This window comes from Diadema antillarum, unplaced genomic scaffold, assembly GCF_040938485.1.
Source record: "Diadema antillarum isolate AM-2024a unplaced genomic scaffold, OU_Dant_1.0 scf00000207, whole genome shotgun sequence".
Taxonomy (NCBI): domain Eukaryota; kingdom Metazoa; phylum Echinodermata; class Echinoidea; order Diadematoida; family Diadematidae; genus Diadema; species Diadema antillarum.
The window spans coordinates 629926-641097 of NW_027271096.1; the positions used below are offsets into that span (position 1 = coordinate 629926).

Here is an 11172-nt window from a genome sequence, read left to right on the forward strand (position 1 = left end):
TCACATCTCGTAGTCCTGGAATCGAACTGGCATTCGACGTCGCCTACCAGATCGTCGCACTGGGGTCCTCCGGAACGGTCGTTGGGGTTGGTTGACATCGCCTGCGTTGTCATCTGCAGGTAGAGCATCGATGTCGACGTCTCGTCGGTCTGCGATGTCGTCGACATCAGAGTCAGGAGGGTCGTCATCATGGCGTACCTCAGCATTCACCTTCTTGAAGAACGAAATGTTCCTCTTTGTGACGTAGTTACCTCTCCTGGCTACGACAGAGTTGCCTTTTCTGCTGACAACGATCAGTGGTCTGTGGTCAAATGGAGAGCTAGCCTTTGACGACTTTGGCTGCCTGACCAGTACAACATCACCTGCTTTCACCTCACTATGTTTGCTGTTCATAGCTTTGTCAGCATACTGTTTCATCCTTTCCTTTTGGATGTTGTCTCTGTTTCTCATGTTGCTCTCTGCGTCCACTTCATGCAGGGGAAGCGTGATTTGTGGCAGCTCACACTTCATCTCTCGTCTGTTCAGGGCTTGGCACGGTGATGAATTCGTTGTCGAATGGGTGTGGCTCGATAAGCTCTGAGAAACTTGAAGAGTTGCTGCTTCCAGCTTCGTCTCTCAGTATGAGCTGTTCTGATGACTTTCACAAGGGCTCTGTTAAACCGTTCAACAGCTCCATTAGCTCTAGGCCAGTATGGCGTCACCTTCCTATGGTTGAACCCGAGGTGATCGGCAAATGCACTGAACTCATGGCCACTGAATGGAGGTCCATTGTCACTTTTGACGGTAACCGGCACACCTTGTCGAGCAAATATAGCGTCGAGGGCAGGAAGAGTTGCTTTGGCTGATGTCGAAGAAACTATTTCCACTTCCGGGTATCTGCTGTACTCGTCGATTACAACTAGCAGGTATTCACCTGATGGTAGTGGACCGAGAAAATCAGCCGAGACTTCTTGCCATGGTCCATCTGGGAGGTCCGTCATTCTGAGGGGTTCTGGTCTCTCAGCTCCATCTGATATGGCAGCTTGGCAAGGTATGCATGACCTCACCTTTTCTTCCACCATCTGATCCAGCCTTGGAACCAAACCTTTTCTCTGAGGAGCTCTTTGTTTTCACTATTCCTTGGTGTGAGGCATGGGCCAGGTCTACTGCCTTGTTGACCAATTTTGTTGGGAGTACTAGTCTGTTTCCCCTGAGGATCACACCTTCATGCACCGAAAATTGTTCTTTGCTTGACTGGTATGGCTTCAGTTCTGGCCTGTTCCAATGTTCATGTCTCTGTGTCTCGATGGCTGTCATCAGAAGTTGGAGATTCTCGTCTTCCAGTGTGGCTTGCGTCACTTCAGCCAATGTCATAGCTTTGGGTACTGCATGGCTGCAGACATAGTTCAGTACTGGCTATCTCTGTCTGGCGAGCATGCTCTGTGCTTTGTCTGGATGTCTGCTCAAGTAGTCGACTGGGTTTTCCTCATCTCTGCCAGGTCTGTACACCAATTTGCAGTTATATGGCATCAGTCTCAGTCTCCACCGTTCGATTCTGGCAGACATCGGGGTTTGCTTCTCAAAGATCCTGAGCAGAGGTTATGGTCTGTGATGACCTGGAATTGAGCACCGTACAAGTAGAGGTGGAATCGTTCCACTGCCCACACATACAGCAAGCATCTCTCTCTCCGTCTGGGAGTATCTGGTCTCTGTGTCTGTCAGAGATCTACTTGCATACGAAATTGGTTGGTTGTTTTGACAGAGCATTGCACCAAGGCCTTTGGGGCTCGCATCCACCAGCAGTAGTGTGGGTTTTGGTTGGATCAAAGTATGACATTGTCTGTGCGTTTGTCAGTACCTCTTTCAGTTTCTCAAATGCTCTGATTTCCGGCTCTCCCAAGTCCACTGTACATCCTGATGAGTCAATGCTCGAAGAGGTGCTGTAAGTGCAGCATAGTCCGGGATGAATCTGGATATGTAGGATGCCAGGCCTAGTAGTGACTTCATCTCTTTGGCATTCTGAGGGGCGTCAGCATTGATTATGGCCTCGATTTTCCTTGGGTCTGGGCTCAATCCTTGCCTGCTGAAGACATGGCCATAAAATGTCACAGAGGGTTGTGAGAATTGACACTTTTCTCTCTTGAGTCTGACATTGTGAGAGTTGAGTCGATCTAGCACTGCTTTCAGTCGGGAATCATGTTCAGCCTGATTTTTCCCGTAGATGATTATGTCGTCTGACACATTTTTTCACACCATCTAGTCCACTCAGGAGTTCAGCCACGGCAGCCTGGAAAATTTCACTAGCCGAATTGACCCCAAACAGCAATCTCTTGTATCTCCTGAGGCCAACATGAGTGCTGAATGTTGTGATGTATCTGCTGCTTTCATGTAACTCAAACTGGTGGTAGCCTGCTGTGAGATCGAGAGTGCTGAAGACTGTTGCACCATTCATATCCTCTATGAGTTCATCCAGTGTTGGCATTGGGTGTCTCTCTCGTCTATGGCACGATTGGCTTCTCTCATGTCAATACAAATGCGTACCTGACCGTCAGATTTCGGTACTACAACAATGGGGCTGATCCAGGGTGTAGGTCCATCAATTTTCTCAATTATGTCCTCTTTCTCTAGTCTCTCCAGTTCCTTCTCCACGTCCTTTCTCGTGTGGAACGGGATACGACGATGCTTCTGTTGCTTTGGTCTCACCTCGTGATTGATGTGTAGCTTGATTTGCTTTCCCTTCACCTTTCCTGTGCCCTGGAAAAGAGTGGCATACTTCGTGAAGATTTCGTCAGTCAGAGTGGTACTTGTAGATACCTGGTTGATTGTGATCAATTTGAGCACGGATGCAGTCTCAAAGCTCAGCAAGTTGCCTGTGTTGGACTTCACGACAAAAAATTCTGCATCACAGCGTGTGTGTTGTTTTGTCTGGAGAGGCACATTTACAACACCAATGACTGGAATGGGCTCATCTGATCCATACGGAAAAATGTGCGAATGGGCCTTATGCAGTATGAACTTGTGCGTAGTTTTCAGGTCATGGAATGTAGGCGCGTCCATGATATTTACTGTTGCCCCAGAATCGATGATCACCTCCATTCCTTTGTGACCAACCATCAGCTGTGTAGTGGGTAAGTGCTTGTGTCCGTTCTGAGCACTGTAGATTTTGTCTCGAATGGTGAATGAATACTCATCGTCTGGTTGGGTGACACTGGTTCCAGTCACATCATCACTATCCTTTACATTGTTGATTTTCCCTCTCCGTGATGAGGAACGGCATACTTTGGCGAAATGACCCATCTTGTTGCACGCCTTGCACTGCTTTCCTGCTGCTGGGCAGGACGTTTGATGAGGGTATGGGCCTCCACAGTAATAACATGTCCCAGAAGGCTTTGGCGTCGTTTGAGGACGTGTGGCATTTTGGTTATGGACATGTTGCTTCTGGCCGTCCTGTTTGTAGCTTCTGAATTGGGATGACTTATTCGCCCTTGGGGGTCTGCGGCCCCTATTCCGCTGAAGACTGCGACCTCTTGTAGCATTGACAGCGTTGTGAGTGGTGTCGGATGATTCAAAAGCTCTGGCCTGTGCCTCACTGGCTTCCAAAGCCCGCCCAATATCCAACAATTTAGTCAGTGTTAGGTCGTCCCCCTTACTGAGGGCTTGCCGACGAAGCTTAGGAGATTGACAGTGGCGATGACTTGAGCCATTATCTCCCTATCAGTATCCGGAAACTTGCAGTTTTTCGCCAGCATGCGAAGGCGAGTGACATACCGGGGTACTGATCAAGGGACTCGGTTTGTTCTTGCTTTCCCTGCCTGAAGATGTACACTTCATACATCGAATTGGACTTCGGCTGAAAGTACTTGTTTAAGGCATCGACCGCTTTGTCATAGTCATCATCGTCACCAACGTTTTGGAGAGTATCAAAGATTTCGTCCACCTTCGGTCCAGCATAGTGGAGCAAAAGGGCTCGTTTTCGTTTGGCTGAAGAGATGTCTAGTGCCACCATTAAACGTTCAAAGCGACTAAGCCACTTGGTCCATTGAGGGCCAGGATTATTGTCAGTCTCAACAAATGGTGGAAAAGCTGGTAAGGCACTCATTTTACTTGTGTACTCGTATTCAAACAAACGAAGGCTACGATTACTGGTACTCACTCAGCTCACTGTAATGTGACGACGTCATGCACACGTTGACACCATGGAAGACAATGCATGGGACTACAGGGATGAATTACTGCATCGCTATCACGTAGTGGAAGCATTCGTTGGGGCCCGCCGATCTACAGCAAACATGGGCTCGTAAGCACATTACAAACTTCTCGTCGCCATTGTAGAGTCGTGTGGTTAGTGTTAGAGGCTAACAGATCTACTGACTACCAGCTGGGACGACCCAAATAAAGAGAATATCACGGCGGATCTGGCGTTTCACTTGTAGCTGTTTAATCTCTCATTTCTGGTGTGTTCACAGTACATTCCAACAACAGGGGGCGCTAGACCACATTAGTGGTCTACAACACTACAATAATGACTATTCATATTTCCGCCAATCGCGATTTGCATGGAGAGCCGTCCTTCATTGATTGTGTTCTGAGTGAATCAGTGCGCATGACACAGTACCTAGTCAGAGTGATATAATATAGAAAAAGACAGACTCAGTTTCTACAATTTAGAAATATATAGCCTTAAAATAGCGTGTTTAGAGCAAAAGATGATCCAGAAAGTTATTCCATGGGATAGAACTTTATATTTGCTCAAAGGGTAGTGCAGGCCGTTTCGTGTCTTAAGGTAAGCTTCTCGAGATATAAGGCAGAAATGACGTTGCGGTTACTGTAATGGGTAACCATCCCTTGATGATCGATCCCAGAACAAGATTATCGTATCTGATCTAAGCAATGGTTATCGCTTCTCGGCCTTTTGGCTAAGATCATGTGTAGTATCTGTTCTTTTCAGCTTAATATCTGAAACGCGACTCATCGAGTCGCTTGTATATTAATCTGATTTTTGTACCGAGGCCATGGAATAGGGGCTTGCTCCATCCTGGCCACGGGTTGGCCCGGTATTGCAGTACCTCCGGGATCGGCCCACCCCCAAGGGGGTAATAATAATCCAAAGAAAGAATCTGACTTTGTATCTTCCTCTCTTCAATCTCTCACTGCAACAATTTCGTAGAATTCCTTGAAAATGTTCATTTGTTATACTGCAACTCTAAAACGCTTTCGCTTAAAGCTCAATGTTCTCCCCCAAACCTCTGTCTTTTTTAGTTTGTCTTCTTTCTTTAGAGATCAAAAATACTGTCATCACCATTATTCATTCCACGTATATACCTCCTTACGATTCCCTGGTCCTATTTTGCAATGGAAAAGATGGTGAAACTTTCTTTCAAACCACTAATAAGGCTAATCTGATGTTACCACGGCCTAGCTAAAAAGAGAAATGCTAAATTTTGCCCTTTTGAATTTGGATAAATTAATGATGATATTGATGATTTTGATGATTCCATTTACAAAAGTTCTAATAACAATAATGTTAAAAATGGTGGCATTATTGTTTGATTTTGTTTTTTTTTCTCGCCAATGAAAATAAAATTAGAGTGAGAAAACAAAGGGTTCGAAAAATTTAAATGGCAGACGGAAAGAAAAGAAAGGGCGCCTCACACGGCATTGGCAAGAGAATAACCGCAACGATGGCTTGACGTTTGTCTCTCTGCCTGTCTGTCTGGTATGAAGGTTTAACACGGCACGTGGTGACGTCAGAAATTCTAGCTCTCCTAATGGTTGAAGGGTGATAATGACTATTCATATTTCCGCCAATCGCGATTTGCATGGAGAGCCGTCGCTCATTGATTGTGTTCTGAGTGAATCAGTGCGCATGACACAGTACCTAGTCAGAGTGATATAATATAGAAAAAGACAGACTCAGTTTCTACAATTTAGAAATATATAGCCTTGAAATAGCGTGTTTAGAGCAAAAGATGATCCAGAAAGTTATTCCATGGGATAGAACTTTATATTTGCTCAAAGGGTAGTGCAGGTCGTTTCGTGTCCTAAGGTAAGCTTTTCGAGATATAAGGCAGAAATGACGTTGCGGTTACTGTAATGGGTAACCATCCCTTGATGATCGATCCCAGAACAAGATTATCGTATCTGATATAAACAATGGTTATCGCTTCTCGGCCTTTTGGCTAAGATCATGTGTAGTTTTCATTTCAGAATCAGTATTCTTGTTGTGCTTTATATATCAATTATATGTATTCATGTTTATACAAATGTAAATATTATATATTGTGAAAGTTTTATTGAATAAAATTGAAAGAAAAGTATCTGTTCTTTTCAGCTTAATATCTGAAACGCGACTCATCGAGTCGCTTGTATATTAATCTGATTTTTGTCCCGAGGCCATGGAATAGGGGCTTGCTCCATCCTGGCCACGGGTTGGCCCGGTATTGCAGTACCTCCGGGATCGGCCCACCCCCAAGGGGGTAATAATATTCCAAAGAAAGAATCTGACTTTGTATCTTCCTCTCTTCAATCTCTCACTGCAACAATTTCGTAGAATTCCTTGAAAATGTTCATTTGTTATACTGCAACTCTAAAACGCTTTCGCTTAAAGCTCAATGTTCTCCCCCAAACCTCTGTCTTTTTTAGTTTGTCTTCTTTCTTTAGAGATCAAAAATACTGTCATCACCATTATTCATTCCACGTATATACCTCCTTACGATTCCCTGGTCCTATTTTGCAATGGAAAAGATGGTGAAACTTTCTTTCAAACCACTAATCAGGCTAATCTGATGTTACCACGGCCTAGCTAAAAAGAGAAATGCTAAATTTTACCCTTTTGAATTTTGAAAAATTAATGATGATATTGATGGTTTTGATGATTCCATTTACAAAAGTTCTAATAACAATAATGTTAAAAATGGTGGCATTATTCTTTGATTTTGTTTTTTTTCTCTCGCCAATGAAAATAAAATTAGAGTAAGAAAACAAAGGGTTAGAAAAATTTAAATGGCAGACGGAAAGAAAAGAAAGGGCGCCTCACACGGCATTTGAAAGAGAATAACCGCAACGATGGCTTGACGTTTGTCTCTCTGCCTGTCTGTTTGGTATCAAGGTTTAACACGGCACGTGGTGACGTCAGAAATTCTAGCTCTCCTAATGGTTGAAGGGTGATAATGACTATTCATATTTCCGCCAATCGCGATTTGCATGGAGAGCCGTCGCTCATTGATTGTGTTCTGAGTGAATCAGTGCGCATGACACAGTACCTAGTCAGAGTGATATAAAATAGAAAAAGACAGACTCAGTTTCTACAATTTAGAAATATATAGCCTTAAAATAGCGTGTTTAGAGCAAAAGATGATCCAGAAAGTTATTCCATGGGATAGAACTTTATATTTGCTCAAAGGGTAGTGCAGGCCGTTTCGTGTCTTAAGGTAAGCTTCTCGAGATATAAGGCAGAAATGACGTTGCGGTTACTGTAATGGGTAACCATCCCTTGATGATCGATCCCAGAACAAGATTATCGTATCTGATATAAGCAATGGTTATCGCTTCTCGGCCTTTTGGCTAAGATCATGTGTAGTATCTATGATTTTTAATTATGAACTCATTTTATATCCATGCAATTGCCATTTGTAAATAATGTACATGTGTTCAGAGTTTTGATGAATAAAATTGAAAGAAAAGTATCTGTTCTTTTCAGCTTAATATCTGAAAAGCGACTCATCGAGTCGCTTGTATATTAATCTGATTTTTGTCCCGAGGCCATGGAATAGGGGCTTGCTCCATCCTGGCCGCGGGTTGGCCCGGTATTGCAGTACCTCCGGGATCGGCCCACCCCCAAGGGGGTAATAATATTCCAAAGAAAGAATCTGACTTTGTATCTTCCTCTCTTCAATCTCTCACTGCAACAATTTCGTAGAATTCCTTGAAAATGTTCATTTGTTATACTGCAACTCTAAAACGCTTTCGCTTAAAGCTCAATGTTCTCCCCCAAACCTCTGTCTTTTTTAGTTTGTCTTCTTTCTTTAGAGATCAAAAATACTGTCATCACCATTATTCATTCCACGTATATACCTCCTTACGATTCCCTGGTCCTATTTTGCAATGGAAAAGATGGTGAAACTTTCTTTCAAACCACTAATAAGGCTAATCTGATGTTACCACGGTCTAGCTAAAAAGAAAATTGCGAAATTTTACCCTTTTGAATTTGGATAAATTAATGATGATATTGATGATTTTGATGATTCCATTTACAAAAGTTCTAATAACAATAATGTTAAAAATGGTGGCATTATTGTTTAATTTTTTTTCTCGCCAATGAAAATAAAATTAGAGTAAGAAAACAAAGGGTTAGAAAAATTTAAATGGCAGACGGAAAGAAAAGAAAGGGCGCCTCACACGGCATTTGCAAGAGAATAACCGCAACGATGGCTTGACGTTTGTCTCTCTGCCTGTCTGTCTGGTATCAAGGTTTAACACGGCACGTGGTGACGTCAGAAATTCTAGCTCTCCTAATGGTTGAAGGGTGATAATGACTATTCATATTTCCGCCAATCGCGATTTGCATGGAGAGCCGTCCTTCATTGATTGTGTTCTGAGTGAATCAGTGCGCATGACACAGTACCTAGTCAGAGTGATATAATATAGAAAAAGACAGACTCAGTTTCTACAATTTAGAAATATATAGCCTTAAGATAGCGTGTTTAGAGCAAAAGATGATCCAGAAAGTTATTCCATGGAATAGAACTTTATATTTGCTCAAAGGGTAGTGCAGGGCGTTTCGTGTCCTAAGGTAAGCTTTTCGAGATATAAGGCAGAAATGACGTTGCGGTTACTGTAATGGGTAACCATCCCTTGATGATCGATCCCAGAACAAGATTATCGTATCTGATATAAGCAATGGTTATCGCTTCTCTGCCTTTTGGCTAATATTGTGAAAGTTTTATTGAATAAAATTGAAAGAAAAGTATCTGTTCTTTTCCGCTTAATATCTGAAACGCGACTCATCGAGTCGCTTGTATATTAATCTGATTTTTGTACCGAGGCCATGGAATAGGGGCTTGCTCCACCCTGGCCGCGGGTTGGCCCGGTATTGCAGCACCTCCGGGATCGGCCCACCCCCAAGGGGGTAATAATAATCCAAAGAAAGAATCTGACTTTGTATCTTCCTCTCTTCAATCTCTCACTGCAACAATTTCGTAGAATTCCTTGAAAATGTTCATTTGTTATACTGCAACTCTACAACGCTTTCGCTTAAAGCTCAATGTTCTCCCCCAAACCTCTGTCTTTTTTAGTTTGTCTTCTTTCTTTAGAGATCAAAAATACTGTCATCACCATTATTCATTCCACGTATATACCTCCTTACGATTCCCTGGTCCTATTTTGCAATGGAAAAGATGGTGAAACTTTCTTTCAAACCACTAATAAGGCTAATCTGATGTTACCACGGTCTAGCTAAAAAGAGAAATCCTAAATTTTACCCTTTTGAATTTGGATAAATTAATGATATTGATGATTTTGATGATTCCATTTACAAAAGTTCTAATAACAATAATGTTAAAAATGGTGGCATTATTGTTTGATTTTGGTTTTTTTTCTCGCCAATGAAAATAAAATTAGAGTAAGAAAACAAAGGGTTAGAAAAATTTAAATGGCAGACGGAAAGAAAAGAAAGGGCGCCTCACAGGGCATTTGCAAGAGAATAACCGCAACGATGGCTTGACGTTTGTCTCTCTGCCTGTCTGTCTGGTATCAAGGTTTAACACGGCACGTGGTGACGTCAGAAATTCTAGCTCTCCTAATGGTTGAAGGGTGATAATGACTATTCATATTTCCGCCAATCGCGATTTGCATGGAGAGCCGTCGCTCATTGATTGTGTTCTGAGTGAATCAGTGCGCATGACACATTTCCTAGTCAGAGTGATATATAGAAAAAGACGGACTCAGTTTCTACAATTGAGAAATATATAGCCTTAAAATAGGCTATATAGGGTACTGTGCAGGCCGTTTCGTGTCTTAAGGTAAGCTTTTTTAGATATATAGGGCAGAAATTACGTTGCGGTTACTGTAATGGATAACCATCCCTTGATGATCGATCCCAGAACAAGATTATGGTATCTGATATGATTAATGAGTATCGCTTCTCGGCCGCACTTCAGGCACGTCCGTGGCTGGCCTTCATACCGTATCCAGCATTCCCTGCCACCCAAGCTGAGGGTCGAAGGGACATCAGTCTTTAAATCGATACGGTACTGCCGAGTTCTGTTGAACAGTCCCGGGTGCTCTCGGTGCTGAAGGTGCCTGCTCGCCAGCACCTTCCCGTAGCTGCTGAGTATGAATCGCACCTGGTTGTCATCGACCTCAAACGGGACGTGAAGCACCGTCACGATCTTGTTGACCAGAGTACGCCATTGTCACCGCCCGCTGATCTTGTTGGAGCACTCGTACGAACTTCTCTTTGTACTCCTCCTCCTTGAATGTCACGTCGAACTTGGCCCCCGGGGAGGCTCTGTACTGCTACAAGATGGTCAGCTACAGACACATCAGCCTTCGTCAGAACTTCAAAAATATCAGCATCCTTCTCCATAACAACTACCAAGGCACTCCGTGATCGCTGTACTTCGGGCATTTTCGCGAATGATCTTAGCCAAAGGCCGAGAAGTGCGGGTCAACGGGGCCCGGGAGTGCCGGGTGGTGAGGTGTTTCAGATGCCGGAAAGAGGGGCACGTTGCGTCGGCGTGCCGGGAGATCATCACCTGCACGGTATGCCTGGAGGCCGGACATTCGTTCCGCTCGTGTCCCGTATCTTTCGCCGGAAAGCTGAGCAGGACCAAGGAGTGGGTGAGCGGAGGGGTGTGGCTGTTCCAGCGCAAGCCACGCCGGCCGACCAGCCCGTAGACGGAGACGCCCCGAGTACTTCGAAAGCAGGGGATGCGCCGGCCGCGCCGGGAGTGACACCCGCGGACCCGCCGCAGAAGGAACCTCAGCGGGAGCCGCCTGCCCAGACGAAGAAAGGGAAGCGCCGCGTGAGGGATACCTCCATTAGCGACACTGATAGTCAGCCGGAGGATTCAGGTTCTGATATGTTCGACAATGATACTCCGTGCCCGTGTTCGGACTGGGCGCAGTCAAGGTACGCTTCGGACACCGACTCTGAGCGACTGGTGGTGGACGAGACTCCGGGCGACTCGAACA

The 11172-nt window shown here is 44.3% G+C and overlaps 3 non-coding genes and 2 pseudogenes across 3 annotated transcripts; all 5 read left to right on the forward strand.

The window, feature by feature from the left end:
• The first annotated feature begins 4875 nt into the window (after nt 1-4875).
• On the forward strand, nt 4876-5067 carry LOC139724150 (U2 spliceosomal RNA). Its single transcript, XR_011710428.1, has one exon. It is a non-coding gene; the product is annotated as a U2 spliceosomal RNA (small nuclear RNA).
• A 1196-nt stretch (nt 5068-6263) lies between these two features.
• LOC139724176 (U2 spliceosomal RNA) lies at nt 6264-6450 on the forward strand. The gene has a single exon (XR_011710451.1). It is a non-coding gene; the product is annotated as a U2 spliceosomal RNA (small nuclear RNA).
• Nucleotides 6451-7522: 1072 nt separating this feature from the next.
• Nucleotides 7523-7602, forward strand: LOC139724135 (U2 spliceosomal RNA; annotated as a pseudogene).
• A 29-nt stretch (nt 7603-7631) lies between these two features.
• LOC139724180 (U2 spliceosomal RNA) lies at nt 7632-7818 on the forward strand. Its single transcript, XR_011710455.1, has one exon. It is a non-coding gene; the product is annotated as a U2 spliceosomal RNA (small nuclear RNA).
• Nucleotides 7819-8883: 1065 nt separating this feature from the next.
• On the forward strand, nt 8884-9101 carry LOC139724186 (U2 spliceosomal RNA; annotated as a pseudogene).
• The last annotated feature ends 2071 nt before the right edge of the window (nt 9102-11172 follow it).